Below are 11,665 nucleotides of genomic sequence, written 5' to 3'. Positions count from 1 at the left end.
TCTTGCTGGCTGTGGTCTGGCATTGGTGGCTCATGTTCATCTTGGAGTCAATAATGACTCCAAGATCCCTTTCCGCCTCTGTGCTTTCAAGAAGGGAACTCCCCAGCCTGTATGTATGCTGTGGATTCCTTCTCCCAAGGTGCAGCACCCTGCATTTATCTACGTTGAACCCCATCCTATTCTCATCTGCTCACTTTGTAGTCTGTCTAAATCTATTTGCAGCCTCTCTCTCCCTTCAAGTGTGTCCACCTCGCCCCACATCTTAGTGTCATCAGCAAATTTGGACAGCGTGCTTTCCACCCCCTCATCCAAGTCGATGATGAAGATGTTAAACAGTGCGGGCCCGAGGACCAAGCCCTGGGGTACCCCACCGCTCACATCTCGCCAGGTTGAGTACAGCCCGTCCACCACTACTCTCTGGGTGTGCCCCATCAGCCAATTTTTTACCCATCCAACTGTGTAGGCAATGCCACAGTTGCTTAATTTACTGATGAGGATGGGGTGAGAGACAGTGTCAAAGGCCTTCTTAAAAGTCTAGAAACACTACATCCACGGCGACACCATCATCCAAGTATTTAGTTACTTGGTCATAAAAGGCAACCAGGTTGGTCTGGCAGGACCTGCCTTTGCTGAACCCATGCTGATTGCCCCTGAGCATGATCTCTCCTGCTGGCCCCCCACAGATGTGCTCCTTGATGATTCTCTCCAAGATCTTCCCAAGCACCGAGATGAGGCTTACAGGCCTATAGTTACCTGGGTCCTCCTTCCTCCCCTTCTTGAAAATCGGGACCACATTAGCCAGTTTCCAATCCCTTTGGAATTCTTGCCTGTTCTTGTTTGTTATCGTACCAGCACCGGCCTCATCTCCTCCATCATCCACGTGAGACTCACCCACCTGTCTGTCAGCTTCTCCCACAATTGTCTCCATGCCTTCCTTCTGCACTGCCCCTTCGGCATGGCAGGCCTTCTCTGAATTAATTAGCAAAGCCACTACTCACTCCTTTCTTAAGGCCCTTTTCCACTTGGAAATCCATCAGCTTGCCCTTATGGTAACAGAGTTTCTCTTCACTTTTGTAAAACAGAAGTATCCTCTCTTGGAACAACTAAGGTATATGCCTGTGTTATCTTCAGGGATAAAGGCTGTAGCTGTGTTGGTCTAAAAAACAAGAGCAGTCAGTGTGGTAGAGGCGATTTATTAGACAAACTAGGTAGCTGCAATAAAATTTTCTTTATCTTCAGCTACCCTTGTGCACTCCTCCTCACCTTCCCTCCTTTTGTTTGTCATGCCTGGCTGTTGACTCACTGCCTAATGCAGATGCTAATCTCCATGGGAGCACACTGTTGCTTTTGCATCAGCTCCTGTAAGGGCATAAACTGATACTAACCACTCCCGGCAGATACGTGATGGGATGTGTGATACGTGATGCAGCAGATCTGAGATATGAAGATACTGAGCAATGCCTTGTAAAGAAGTCCTTACAACAGGGGCAGGTAAGTATTTCGGGCAGAGGGCCGCTTACTGAGTTTTGGCCATAGAGGGTCACATGACAGGCAGCCAGGGGCAAATAAATATTAATTTTCTACATTTTTTAGGGGCCCTGCGGGCTGGATAGAATGGCCTGGTGGGCTGCATCTGGCCCGCGGGCCGCATTTTGCCCACCCCTGCCTTACAACAAGGTTATCTAACTTCTCAGTGGCTAGGGGCCTTAGGCCCTGCAGGCTGTACTGGCAGGGGCTGCATTAGCAGGGGCCACGGGCATGCACACCATGCATGTGCGCAGGTGGGCACTCCCTACCCCACTTCATTTCATGGTTAGGCAGGAGCACCCCCCTCTCCATGGCGTAGTACCTCATCTAACCTGCAACTCCTTGCGGGGCTCCCCTGTGACCCTGTACCACGGACTGTACCTTCCCACCCCAACCCACCCCCTTGGAGCTGGGTCAGGCAATGGAAGCTGGAGAAGGGGGAGGGAGTCCCAAGATCCTGTCTGCTGTTGCAGTCAGAGCAAGGGGCAGCCCAGGAGCTGCATGTTAACCCTTTGCAGGTCACCAATTGGACAGTCTTGCTTTAAAATAATCAAAGGAAAAACATGGGTGTTTGTACAGGATTACAGCTGCAATAGTGCTCAGGTAGGGTACATGTGAGGCACTGTTCTCTAAGGATCTGAATCCCAGTTTCCCTCTTAGAAATCCAAGCTTTGAATCAGTCCTGGACTTGTTAGCAAGTAGCTACAGCCTTGTACCTTAATTTACCCATCTGTAAAGTGGGTTTCATATTGATTGCCCATTACTAGGCTATTACGTTTCTATAACACCTATTTGTGAATGAAACATGACAGGCGTTAGGCAGGTTGTTTTGGGGGGTGCTTAGACACTATGGTGATGAAGGCCATATAAAAACCTATAAAGAATGAGTAGAACAGTCCAGCAGTTAGGTTACTAGCATGGGATTTGGTTCAGTTCTCAGCTCTGTTACAGACTTCCTGTATGATCTTTATACAGCTTACAGATTTGGATCCCACCCTTTGCTGAGGTAGAGCAAACCAAGAGGAAATGAGCAGCACGAGGTTATATCAGAACTCCAGCTTGTGGGGCTTACAGGCCTGACTTGTGGCTGTAACAGAGATGCCTCCATTATGCTGCCATCCAGACTGTCCAGAAGGGAGGCACCTGCCTACCTGGATGTCTAACTGGCACAGAGTGCATTGAATTCAGTACAAAGTGCAAACCATGGTCATGCTCACACAAAAGTGGTAGTGGTGGTGCTACCACCACTCTCCCCACCAGCTGCACAAAAGTCCAGTGGTTAAAGCACATGCCCAGGAAATAAAAGATCTAGGTTCTTGGCACTCCTCAGCCTGAGGGGGCTCAAAATCAGCAAGCGTGACCATGGGGATTGTGTTTCAGTATATTTTAGATCACTCAGGCATTAGTCGGGCTGTGTGGAAACCTTAATGGTTCAGGGATTTTGGTAAACTCTAGGCACCTCTAAGTTGGACTGAAAAACACTTAGGTAGTAGATGGCCAAGTATTTCATGTATACCCACAGGCTAGGTACAGACATTCAAAAACCCTGAGGTAGAATCAATTTAAGTTGCACAGTTTTCTGTAAGCAGTGTTGTTTCGATTGGTAGCAAACAGAACGCACATTCACCATTTGGTGGAGGGGGCAAACCTTAGACTGCGTTCTGCTGTTTTTAAACCAGTCTATGAGCTGAACTTCTGTTCTGTTACAGGTATAGACTGGTTCCTGATCACTTATACTGATGTAATGTCTATACTTGGCCATAATAAATAATGAAACCTGAGGCTCACACAGTTCTTCTCAGGAGGGTTCTTATACAAAATATCAACATTTACTGAGATGTAAGTGCTGTAAATATGAAATGATCTATAGCAGGGCTTGGCAACCTGCAGAAAATAGCACACGAAGGCCTTTTGCTTGGTATGCACACCTTGGGGTGAATAGCAGGGAAGGTGCCAGGGCTACACTGCCACAACAAGGATCAGGCCCCTTGAGGCTTCCCTGCTGTCCGCCCCTGGTAAGTCAGCAGCTTACAAATGGAGATTGTGGGTGTTTTTGGCACTCTGCCTAAAAATGTTGCCGGCCCTTGATGTATATATTTAATGGTGTTTCAAAAAAAATTTTAGAATTTTTTTGAAAGACTTGGTTCACTGTTATCAGTCTCTCCTCTAAGATATTTGGTTTCTTGGCGAACACAAAACGCTCACTCAAAAAAATAAATTACAATTAATTCTGGAGTCCAGTCTAGACACCACATCAGCCCCTTCCACAGGCTGATGAGGAGTAGGGGGGAAATATCCAACCTGACACATAAGGAACATGGAGCAGACAAAAATCTGAATGATCTCATCAGGCAGATGAAGGTAAAATGAGGAATCCCAGCTATAAAGAAGAGTTTAATAAAGGCTATCATACCACTACCTCCTTACATAGCAGGCTTGACATTATATATTATAAAAGTGACAACCTTCAATTGTGGAGTGTAACTGCAGATTTGCATTACATTTGCTTTGTGTCGTGGGAACAGGCTTACATTTTCTCACAACTAATGATTTGCAGTGATTTTTTTTTTTTTTTTTTTAGGAAGCTGACAATTTCATGCCAAGGAAAAGGAAAAAAAGAAAGAAAAAGTGGCTCTGAAATATTCTTCATTACTAACCCTTTGTAGTAGAAATTCTAATAATTCTTACTCAGGCTTGCCAAAAGCAGAGTTTTCATTAAATATTAAAAAGCTATTTGTTAAAATAATGTTACCATAGCAACTACAGAAAGCTCAAATACCCTGGTGCTTCTGACTCACAGCATATTAATCAACCACTAGCTATTATTTAATGAGCACCCCCTACAAGGCCTTGCAGTAACGATATGGACACAGTAGTTGCTGAATCAATAGTCCCTGAGCATAGCCATCATCTGTGGTCACTTGAGTATTGGACTTCAGTCTCTTTGTTATGGTAAATGCCTGTTGCACATAGCATCTGTCCTCACTTTGGATGAAAGGCATCTTTGAGGATCTGGGTCTAAGTTAGGCGCCTGAGTACTTGTGAGATCTTCTGCCAAAATGCTTTGGATTGTGCCTACTGGCATGCATTTTAAACAGGCCCTAAGTGATGGAGTTGTGGGATATAAAAGTTTTGCTGGCTTGAGTTTGAAATAGCTGCTCTGATGCCTGGAAATCACTAAGACATGAGTGAATTATGCAGCCCATCTCAAATGAGTACTAACAGAACCTTTAGGTCAGTCCCCACAGCCGGTTTTTTGTACCAGCTTCTAGGCCAGAAAAATTTATCTCAGTAAAATAAAAATATATAATTACTGGGCCTATTCCTTATAACAGGTGCCTTGGCTAACAAAACCAAATGTACAAGGCTTGGAGAGTGAGAAAAATCAAGTTTGCCAAGGGCAAACACTTCCACAGCAAGCCCAGAAAAGCTCCTTTTATATTACAACTTTTAAGTTCATCCTAGGCTGATGAACAACTAGAAACAAGTTGTGGGCTTTACTGAACATTTATTTCTCACCTTTCCAGTAGTAGAAAGCTTTTATTCTCTACCTCTGTAGGATCCAAAGCTATCATATTTTAAAAGTATAGCTTACATGGGAAATATTTATCCCCAGCTCAGGACTGAATGTCATTCAGTTGGGAGGCTCTGTGTTGGGATAAATCTGGGGACAAAAGTCTTGATTTCAGAGGGGTAGGAGGAGGAAACACTTTGAGAAAAATGGTGAGTTGTGAAGCTGTTCTGGGGTTTGTTGCGTTGCTGAGAGCAAGAGATGCAGACACAGGCCTCTCACCAATGCCATATCACAGATCTACCTGCTGTTGTGGTTCAGTGGTGGCATCCTTGTCCGCCATGCAAGAGACCCGGTTTGATTCCTGTACACGCATATAACTACAGCCCTCAAGGCACTGATCTTGATCCTGTCTGGCCTTTGGGTTCTGTCTCAATGCCCCTAAAGGGGGAGGGAAGATCTGGGTAGCCTCCATACTCCTACCTAGGTGTATGTATTGATGGTCTTGGTGACCTCTCTCACACATGCCACGATCCAGAAGGATCAGCCCTTACCTACTGCTACAATCACAGACCTTTGCACGTTATTACATCTTTTTTCTTTTATTACCACCCATCAGGCTCAGCAGTGACAGCATATCCAAGAGAAATCTTTTTACTCAGTCAGTTTCTTGTCAAATAGTCTCCAAATGTTTGCTGTTCCCTTCTCCCCTTGACTTCTACTGGTGGCACCCAGGATTTGCCCAGGTGGTTCCCCAGCCTGGGTCTGCTTGGCTTTGCAAATCATGTACTATCGGTTCACTAAGACAGTAGATGACCATTGCACCTACTGGATGCAAATTCCACTTACCCCTTAGGACAATCACTGTTGGAAGACATTAGTCAATAGATTTCTTTCCCCCCTTTCATTTCACTGGGCATGTCTACACGAGATACTATATTGCCACAGCAAAGAGCTACAGCCATGACAGCAGCTCATCACTACAGTGATGCAGCATTGGTGGGCACAACCCGTGACGCTGACGCTATGTCATCATAGCAATGAGCTACCTTGTTATAGTGAGTCACTAAAGCAATGTAGCTGCTAAAAATAATGGTGCGCCACCAGGATGCTGCTGCGGCGCCATGGGGGGCATGTGTAGATGTGCCCACTGAGGCCAGAATTTCACCCGTGTGTCCTATCAACCAGAGCTGCAGCAAGGGTGCTTAACAATTCAGAGATCTGAGTCCCAAGGTAATATACTCAATTGGAAGTGGAAGAAGGGGGAATGAAAAAAAAAAATTAGCTTTTCTTGGTTAAAACCATGCCATTGCTCAAACTGGTTTGGTTTCACACTTTTAACAAAATAAATAAATAAAATAAATAAATATATATGACTTCGTAGTTATTAATCAGAGGAAATGTGATTAATGTATCAGCACTCGGTGTGCCAGGTTTCACTTCTTGCTGCTTTGTTTGGGTGTTGCAGACTGTGACTCTGACAACCACAAGCAATTCTTGGACTGATGCAATTTGTGACATCCTGCTCAATGGAAAAAAATTCTGACAGTTAAAAAAAAAAAAAAAAAAAAAAACTTTTGAAAAAGAGCGTGGTTTTTGTTCCACTTCCTTGAAGTACTGCAAGCTGGTGTCAGGCCCTGATCTACTTACTGTAATGGGTACTGCTCACAACACCTAGACAGAACAAAATTACGGCCTTCAGCTTCACAACGGTTGAAGGAGCAAAACCAAGTGCTTAGGAAAATCTGATTCTCCATGTACGAGCTGGAGTGTAATTTCATGGCAATATGGAATGAACCTCTTCAAACTGTCTGTGCAGGGGCTGACTGCACGATCCAGTAGGTATGTTCCTGCTTTACCTACTGCTCTATGATCTGGTCTCAAGATTATCTGATGACAGGAGCTCAGGCTCACAAAAGCTCATGCTATACATCTCTGATTTAGCCTATAAAGGTGCAAATCTACCCTGTCTTCTGCCTGACTTCAGACTAACACAGCTAAGTACCTCTCTCCGCTCGAGATCAAAGACACGCAGCTTTATTTAAGCCCAGAGCCTGTAAGCACAGGATTCCCTTTGCTTCCTGACCACCTTCTTCTACCCCATAACATTCTTCTTAGTTGTCTTTTTAACTACATGCCGTCTTAGCCTAGCACAGATGAACAATGGATAGAGGGAACACAGGGGAAAAAATCTGCCTATTAGTTTTATCTTGAGTGAGCTGTTTAGAGAGATGGGCTTTCTGGTGAGGCTGAGAACAAAATCTCTTAGAAAGCCTACAGCTAGAGCTCAACCTTGCATTGTATACAAAAGGAGAGGGAAGCATAGAAAACTGCCTGCACGCTGCTACATTTTGCACAGTCATTACCATGCACATCCAGTGCAGACATTCATATAATATCATTGAGGTCTTTCTGCACTTTCCTAGGGTTAGAAACAAGTTTGATAATCCAGCATTGAGGTTTTAAAAACCAATACAAATCTTTTCAGAATGGTAAGCATGGACTCTTATCTCCTTTATGCAATCCACAGAAATCCAAGAGTCCATCCTATCACATGCAATATCACTACCATGCTTCTGAATTAGATGCTGGAAGTAACAACGTGGATTTAAAACAAACCGCACACTCTGAGAACAGGTCACCCATAAGAAGCTGGCCAAACTCACCGTATTGATTGTGAGAGCACTTTTCTCAATTTACATTGATATAACTGATATCAGGCCTCATGGGCACATCATCAGCTGTCAGGTAGCCAGGAAAGAGGAGTTTGGAATTCTTATAGTCGGGGCAAAACGTCCTATTTATCTAACAGACAGAAAATTTCAGGGGTATATTCAAGAGAGGCTGAATGAGTCTGCCTCTATCATGTACGTGGGTTAATGGGAAAGTCACATCTTCTTATGCAAAATTTACTCTGAGATTTACTTCAGTCCACGTTCCCATGTCACAGGTCAACACTTAGGCCTCCGCATTTGGAAAGGCATGTTGAGGTCCCAGGGGTGGCTGTGACACCCTCTGGTGGCTCTGCAACAATGTCCTGCTCTGTCCCTAGGATGCCTTTCTGCCACGCCTTGATGCAATATTAAGATTAAAAGGGAGACTGCCCATGGGCCTTTGTATGGGCCCCAGTCTGCCTGAATCCACACTGGGGCTCCCAGACACCCTACTGGTCTCTCCGGCACTGCTCCTGGGCCCCTCTATTCCCGGGCCCCTTGAGGAGCCCCTCTCTCCATGCCACCGCAGGGCACCTATAGCATTAAGGACTAATTGTGTGACTCCATTCCTCCCCCACATCAAGCTCCAAAGCCTCGTGGGTGTTACTGTAATATTGTTTGCCTGTTGGGGCTTTGGTCTCCTTCCCTTTCCTCTTAGCTAGGCCTCCTAGCCCGGACCCACTGTAGTGGACCTGGCTTTGAGGCACCAGCTCTGGTCTAGCCCTTTTGGGCACCTGTGGCCTCGCTCTCTGCCCTGCTCTGGGCTCAACATTCGTTTGGGCCTCTGGCAAGGCTCATGGTGATTTTGTGCAAGGTAATAATGGGATCTCTGTATACCGTTCCTTCCAGTCCCAACCCAAACCGCCGGTGTTAAACTGCAACCCTCCGAGCCCCACCAGGGATCCACCTGCAGCACTGCAGCCCCTCCAGCGTTCTTTGGTAGCTGCCCTGGGACCAGGAGCTCCTACCTCTGTGGCTTGCAGGGCTAGACTAGCTTGCTAGCCCGAGCCTTGGACTTATATCTTCCCAGGACCCTGCCCCCTCCCGGTCCGTTGACTACCCTGGGCTGCCTTCAGGTGCCTGCTGACTGCCTAGTTGCATGGAGAACTTCAGCCGCTGCATCCTGCCAAGCCTGCAGTGCTCCCTCTCTGGGCTGCTTCTCTCTCAATGGGACACAGCGCCCCAGGCTCTGTTACAGGCACTAAACACTGTGATGGTGGTATGCTCAGCTCCTAAAGAGAACTCCATATTTTTACTAAGCAGTTGTTCTGACTGACCTCTGTGCCATAGGCTCTTGAAGATAAAAAAGGGGCTGGGAAAGCATCTAAAGCTCCTTGGCTAGAGAATAGTTAACATGAGGAGAAGGAAAAGAACTGAAGAAGGAGTAGGGAGGTAATGGTGAAGGATTATTTTTTTCCCCAATCCCATAAAATCTCTGTACTCTGCACTTAAAAGCAGCATGCATCCTTGGAGGACTGAGCTTCTAGCCTCAAACACTGGCAACTATGGATAGTAAATGTGCAGAAAGCAAACTCACTCAGCTCCAGGTTCTCCCTCACCAGTAGCATAACTAAAAGCAATAACAGGGGACACTAGCCTTTATGAAGGAGGGAACGGGTGCAAAAACAGAAGCCACCATCAGCATTGCAGAACCTGGTGCTGCCCCATGTTTACAAATAAGCTTTAAATCTACAAAAGAATAATGCATATGGATAACAGGTTGCTTGAATGCCACCCAAGTACCTACATTTGATTCTACATCACTCCTCAGTCAACATCCATGCCTTGACTTTGGTCCACTTTGAGCTACCAACCTGGATTTGAGCAGTGAAGGTGCACAAACACAAGGCGGTCTTTCCAAGCTCCCCTTCATGCCCGTTGCCACCATTTACAGATGTTAGCAGCGCGCTGGAATTTATAAGCAAAGTGGCCTTGGGAATTTTCAAAATAGGGATTCAATATTGTCTGCTTGGTTAGGAGTCTATCTACTGGGGCCGCAGGAGAGAGGAATATCGTGTTGAACATTGGGGGAAAGTCAGTGCCCTGGCTTGTTACTGTACAGGAACGGAGCAGTTCCAGAACAGGTGCGTTATGACCCTCTTAAAGTGGGATGGGGGGGAAGGGGAATCACTTGGATTTGGAAAGCAATTTAGAGCAAAGTGAATAAGAAACTTTAGAAGCAACTGTCTAATGCAGTGACTCTCAATTACGGTGCCACAAGATCCTTCTATGGGTGCTGCTCAATATTAGCACTGTTAGGTGCGCAAACACTTACACGTGATTCATAAGATAAACTCAGAGATTTCAAATAGGAATCCCACAGAGTCCAAAACATTCTGCTGTGGCTCTTCTGAGCTCTTTGCAAGAGCAGAATTCATAGAATCATAGAAGTCGGGTTGGAAGGGACCTTGTAGATCTTCAAGTCGGACCCCCTGCCTGGGCAGGAGGAAAAGTGGGCTCAAATGACCCCAGCCAGGTAGGCATCAAGCCTCTTCTTAAAGACCCCCAGGGTAGGAGCCAGCACCACTTCCCTTGGAAGTTGGTTCCAGATCCTAGCCGCCCTGACTGTGAAGTAGTTCTTACGTATGTCTAATCTAAACCTACTCTCCAACAACTTGTGGCCGTTATTCCTTGTTATCCTGGGGGGCACTAGGGGAAACAAGGTCTCCCCCAAACCCTTCTGGTTCCCCCTAGTGAGTTTATAGATGGTCACCAGGTCCCCCCCCCCAGCCTTCTCTTGTGAAGGCTGAACAGGTTCAGGTCCCATAGCCTCTCATTGTAGGGTCTGCCCTGCTGTCCCCTTTTGAATGAGTGAAATTTAGAAGCTGGCATTTTCTGAGTCTAAAAAGGCTAAGAATAACTGGTCTAATGTACGGTGATGTTCAGAAAGAGACTCACTAAAGAGGCTACCTTTCTAATATACCTGTCCCCCATTCCAGTCATATCTGCTACTTTGAGGGGAAGGATACATTTTTATACTTTCTGGCACAGCAGAGTCAATACAACTGCAGAAAAAAGGAACTGGATTCTGTTCTGATTCATGCATCATAAGAATGTGCTTCCTTCAAATTGCTGAACCTTGGCAACTTGACAGAAAAAGCACAGTCTGATTTCAGACCTCAGGTGGCATTTTAAACATTGTGATCTAGCAAAAAACCACACTTGTGATTCCAACAGTGAGCATGAACTTTAGGTGATACTGAAGGAGGACAAATATTAATCTCTACCTCCATCATAATTCCAGCATCACTTCAACATTTCTGATGTCTTTTACTTTCACAATTGACTGAAACACAGATGAAATGACTGATTGAAGAGTTTTTGTCCCTTCCTCGCAGGGTTTTTATGGAACCACTTCTTTCAGTCTTGCTCCTGTTGATAAATTTTTCTCCTTGCTTGTTTCTTTCCCCAACACAGATCCACTTTGGCTCAGGGCTCATTCTGCACTCTCTATGGCCCATCTTTGCCAAAGGATTTACATTGGTGTAACAGAGACGAATCCTCATACCACTGAGGCCAAAGGGGAACTGAAATTCTGTGGAATTTTAGTTAAAAGCAGACACCATTGCATGTGTAAGAAAAAGCTGGACTTCCCTGGATCTTGTTGATTTTAATATCCAAGAGCATAATTTGTAATGATAGAGAACAGTCTAACTGAACATACAACTGCAAAAAGACCCTAGCTTTGACACAGTCCAGAATAAACCCCATGTCTGGCTCCTTGACCTAGCCAATTTTAATTCCCTACCTTCCAAAGTCTAATATTTAAACTAGAGAGCAAGAACAGAAGCACTTTCTATATCATGACAAACTTGGATCCCCATATATTCTGGAACAACAGCACATGAATCCCCTGGAACCAGCACCTGGGTCCTTTCAGGGTGCCTCCAATTTTCCCATGCCAGTTGCTCCA

At 45.5% G+C, this 11,665-nt stretch overlaps 1 protein-coding gene across 6 annotated transcripts in view; it reads right to left on the bottom strand.

Annotated features, from left to right (window-relative positions):
* The window catches only part of ZHX2 (zinc fingers and homeoboxes 2), a 128,337-nt gene that overhangs the window by 55,635 nt on the left and 61,037 nt on the right, over nt 1–11,665 (bottom strand). The gene's annotated exons all lie outside the window — the stretch shown is intronic.

The sequence above is a fragment of the Alligator sinensis genome, unplaced genomic scaffold (genome assembly GCF_000455745.1).
Source record: "Alligator sinensis unplaced genomic scaffold, ASM45574v1 scaffold681_1, whole genome shotgun sequence".
Classification (NCBI taxonomy): Eukaryota; Metazoa; Chordata; order Crocodylia; family Alligatoridae; genus Alligator; species Alligator sinensis.
Note: the sequence above shows the minus strand (reverse complement) of the source record. Positions and strands in the feature narration are given on the sequence as shown.